The 5,000-nt window shown below is 40.4% G+C and overlaps 1 protein-coding gene across 3 annotated transcripts in view; it reads left to right on the top strand.

Annotated features, from left to right (window-relative positions):
* Positions 1 to 5,000, top strand: part of LOC136847169 (uncharacterized) — a 359,662-nt gene that overhangs the window by 79,915 nt on the left and 274,747 nt on the right. For 2 of the 3 annotated variants that reach the window (XM_067118581.1, XM_067118582.1), the window contains exon 2: positions 1,896 to 1,983. The exons of the other annotated variant lie outside the window; for it this stretch is intronic. The gene's annotated coding sequence lies outside the window, so the exon portion shown is untranslated. The remainder of the gene's footprint in view (positions 1 to 1,895; positions 1,984 to 5,000) is intronic. 3 annotated transcript variants of the gene reach the window in all.

The raw sequence follows: 5,000 nt of genomic DNA, 5'->3' as shown, positions 1-5,000 counted from the left end.
GAAATTGTCTCCAAGCTATGTTCATAACATGGTTTTTCATTATTATGCGTTTTTGCTTCTTTTGTTCTTATATTTTAAAGTGACATGTCCATCTTAATAGATCATTGCTCTTTCCACTGTAAATTTTTCAAACGATCACCTATCAATTTTGTATTATGTTCCATTACCTCACTAATAAGTACTTCCCCTCCCCATTTTGTATCGTGTTTCATTACCTCACTTATGTACTCCCCCTCCCCATTTTGTATCATATCTCATTACCTCCTGCCAATTCTGTATCATGTTTCATTACCTCACTTATGTACTCCTCCTCCCAATTTTGTATCTTATTTCATACCTCCTCCCAATTTTGTATCATGTTTCATTACTTCACTTATGTACTCCCCCTCCCCATTCTGTATCATATTTCATTACCTCCTCCCAATTTTGTTATTTCATTACCTCCTCCCAATTTTGTATCATGTTTCATTACCTCACTTATGCACTCCCCCTCCCCATTTTGTATCTTATTTCATTACCTCCTCCCAATTTTGTATCATGTTTCATTACCTCACTTATGCACTTCTCCTCCCCATTCTGTATCATATTTCATTACCTCCTCCCAATTTTGTATCATGTTTCATTACCTCACTTATGCACTCCCCCTCCCCATTTTGTATCTTATTCCATTACCTCCTCCCAATTTTGTATCATGTTTCATTACCTCACTTATGCACTCCCCCTCCCCATTTTGTATCTTATTTCATTACCTCCTCCCAATTTTGTATCATGTTTCATTACCTCACTTATGCACTCCTCCTCCCCATTCTGTATCATATTTCATTACCTCCTCCCAATTTTGTATCATGTTTCATTACCTCACTTATGCACTCCCCCTCCCCATTTTGTATCTTATTTCATTACCTCCTCCCAATTTTGTATCTTATTTCATTACCTCCCCCTAATTTTGTACCATGTTTCATTACCTCACTTATGTAATTCCCCCGCCCCCCATTTTTGTATCATGTTCATTACTTCACTTATGTACTCCCCTCCCAATTTTGTATCATGTTTATTTACCTCACTTATATGCTCCCCCCTCCCAATTTTGTATCATGTTTCATTACCTCACTTATGTACTCCCCCTCAGAATTTTGTATCTTATTTCATTACCTCCTCCCAATTTTGTATCATGTTTCATTACCTCACTTATGTACTCCCTCTCCCAATTTTGTATTATGTTTCATTACCTCATTTATGTACTCCCCCTCCCAATTTTGTATCATATTTCATTACCTCCTCCCAATTTTGCATCATGCTTCATTACCTCACTTATATACTCCCCCTCCGAATTTTGTATCATATTTCATTACCTCCTCCCAATTTTGTATCATGTTTCATTACCTCACTTATGCACTCCCCTTCCCAATTTTGTATCATGTCTGATTACCTCACTTATGTACTGCCTCCCAATTTTGTATCATGTTTCATTACCTCATTTATGCACTCCCCTCTCAATTTTGTATCATGTTTCATTACCTCACTTATGTACTACCTCTCCCAATTTTGTATCATGTTTCATTACCTCATTTATGCACTCCCCCTCCCAATTTTGTATCATGTTTCATTACCTCACTTATGTATTCCCCCTCCCTTAGCCAGTCTGTGCACAAGAACATAATTTTTTTTTTAAATTTCCAAATACCAAAATTCATAAAGACAATTCTCTGCCGATTTAATACACCTTCTTTTATTTATTTTTTTTTAATTTTACGTTCCCTTTAGATACAGATCACGCACACAGCATAAACCAAGAGTGTTCACCCCCAAAAACTTACATTCCTGCGAGCATGTTCATTATTGTTTTTCACCAATTGCTCTTTATTCTCTCTGCTCCTCCTCCTCTTCCCCCTCAGGTTTGCAACGTCAGCAGAGCAGAAGGGGGATTTTTCTTTCCAAGAAACTGACCAGACCTCTCGGGGGCCTCCCAAGATTCCTCTTTAGGTAAGTTTGGGTCGTCCTTGTAAGATGTTGTAGCTCCTCTTTTTGTCTAACATGCTTTTTTTTTTTGAAAGAGAGAGAGAGAGAGAGAGAGAGAGAGAGAGAGAGAGAGAGAGAGAGAGAGAGAGCGCGCTCTGAATGCCACTTGAGAATTTGAGGCAGCGATGATATTACATCCGACTTGTTAAATATTCATATGTCTCTGAGAGAGAGAGAGAGAGAGAGAGAGAGAGAGAGAGAGAGAGAGAGAGAGAGAGAGAGAGAGAGAGAGAAGGGGGAGGGACAGACATCTGAAACAGCGATTAGTTCATATCCAACTTCCTAAATATTATTTTTTTCTTCAGAGAGAGAGAGAGAGAGAGAGAGAGGGTGGGTGGGTGGGTGGGGGACGATACGCCTATAACCGACTTGGTAACTTTTTTTTGAGAGAGGAGGAGGAGGAGGGGGGGGGAGCCAGCCATTTGAGACCGGTTAGTTTATGTCCAATTTAATAAATGGTAGTATATTTGAGAGAGAGAGAGAGAGAGAGAGAGAGAGAGAGAGAGAGAGAGAGAGAGAGAGAGAGAGAGAGAGAGAGAGAACAATATGTTTATAGCCGACTTGCTAAATTATTATATATTACTTATTTTATTTTATTTATTTATTTTCTTTTTTTGAGAGAGAGAGAGAGAGAGAGAGAGAGAGCTCTGAATGCCATTTGAGAGTTCGGGCCAGCGATGATATTATATCCAACTGCCTGAATATTGTATTTGTTTCAGAGAGAGAGAAAGAGAGAGAGAGACGAACATGCACTACCCCCCCCCCACCTCCACCGCTCCCTCCATTGACTTGACATTCGTTCTGACAGCGACTTTCCTAAATCTCTAATGTTGACCCTATATTCCCTTCTTTTCTATCCTGAATACCATTCATCCGCTAGAGCCTCGATGGCACAGTCGGTTACAGCAGCAGCTTCGGACTTCGTAGAGGTCTGTGGCGCGGGTTCAGATCCGCAGCCGACTGATCAGAGAGGCGGACACTTTGCTATCCGTGTAGACACCCCGAGATTATGTATGTAATCAACGGATAGGTTTGCTTAAAAAGCAAATGGGTGTTACAGACTAAATACACACACAAAACAAAGCCACTCCAACATCTTCTAAAAACATAACAAACATTGCACACGTCTCGAACTCTCGACCTACCCGCACAACAACTTCTCGCTGCTGGGAGAAAGGGCGTTGGGTCTGGTATGATACATGTACCATACGCTACCGGGGTCTAAGCGATGTCAGGCAGGGCAGCCGATCGAGACTACGGTCTACACCAAAGCCAAATCAAAAAGTTCTTCAAAAGAAGGCATCGTGCTTACCCCATACAAAAATGGGAAAAAAGCTCGTTAAAAGAAGAAGAAGAATACCATTCTTCCGCGTATCCACCTTTCCTTCCACCGAACTTTCTTACACCCACCTTTACATCCACCCACCTTGACATCCATCACCCCAACCCACCCACCTTTCCATCTACCCACCTTTCCATCCATCACCCCCACCCACCCACCTTTCCATCCATCACCCCTACCCACCCACCTTTCCATCCACCACCCCCACCCACCCACCTTTCCATCCACTACCTCTACCCACCCACCTTTCCATCCATCACCCCTACCTAACCACTTTCCATCCACCACCCCCACCCACCCACCTTTCCATCCACCCACCTTTCCACCCATCACCCCTGCCCACCCACCTTTCCATCCATCACCCCTACCCACCCACCTTTCCATCCGAAACCCGGACCTGAAGGTTTAATTGTAATATTCCAACATACATGAGAATGCTGCTTCGTTGCGTCGTGGTTCTAACCTGCATTGCTGTGTTTCTTTGCAAAGGTGTTAATTTACTTTTATGTTTTTTTTATTTTCATCTCTCTCTCTCTCTCTCTCTCTCTCTCTCTCTCTCTCTCTCTCTCTCTCTCTCTCTCTCTCTTTTCTTTGTCTTTTGTTTTCTTCCTTCTCTTTTCTCGTATGGGCATTAATCGATGTTACTAATTGTAATTATTTGCTTCTTGATTTACCCGTATTTTCATTTTATATTTTGTATGCTTTTTATTGATGGATTCTCTGCTTTAGGTAAGTTTGTGGGACATGTTGAAGGACTTTGTCTTTTTAAAAATAATAATAATAATAATAATAATAATAATAATAATAATAATAATAATAATAATAATTGAGACAGAATCGAGCAAGTTATCTAAAGCTCTCGTTATGTATATATTTTTAATATATATTTACACTGGCACTGTTGTGGATTTCTATGCCATTTTAGTGACTCGTGCGATTATGAGATTTTAATGAATAATAATAATAATAATAATAATAATAATAATAATAATAATAATAATAATAATAATAATTAAGAACATTCGTTCCTTGAATTTTTGTTTGCTATTTTCATTCAACAAAGTTAAGAGGATTATTTACATGTCCCAAGGTCAGCCATGGGGGACGTCTGGTTATTGAGGTGTCTGTCTGTCAGTCTGTTATGCCCCCGCAATGCCCGTTCCCGCCTGACCTCTCGTGTTCGACATTTTAAGCGTTATCAGTACAGAACTATGCTAGATAAAGACTTCGTATTATATTCTCTGCATAATTCACCCGAAGGCTAAGTGTAGTGTGTAGAGTGAGGTCAAGGTCGTACTGTATTCTGTAAGGCGGAAGGTCAACTAGGAGTTTCATTTCACTCGTGCCCGCGTTTTCGTCATTGATTAACTACCATGCGACCTCTTTGAAATACTTAAGAAGTGTCGCCATGGAAACCTTATTAATGCCATTATTATACCCACTGTCTTGCCCGTTACGGAAGTAAGCTCTTTCCTGAGTGTTCTTGTTTTTCTGTAGCTTTCTAATGACTGTGGTTGGCAAACTTTTATTTTCAAGGGCTTATTCTCACTCGTTCAGGGCCTAACTTGAGTTTTTCAGTATCAGGGCCTCTGTAGAGAGGGGTAGTGCCGCCAGTGTACCTCACTACTTAAGGTTTTTT

This window comes from Macrobrachium rosenbergii, chromosome 16 (assembly GCF_040412425.1).
Source record: "Macrobrachium rosenbergii isolate ZJJX-2024 chromosome 16, ASM4041242v1, whole genome shotgun sequence".
Lineage (NCBI taxonomy): Eukaryota > Metazoa > Arthropoda > Malacostraca > Decapoda > Palaemonidae > Macrobrachium > Macrobrachium rosenbergii.
The sequence above is the reverse complement of the archived record's forward strand: the minus strand, read 5'-3'. Positions and strand labels throughout refer to the sequence as shown.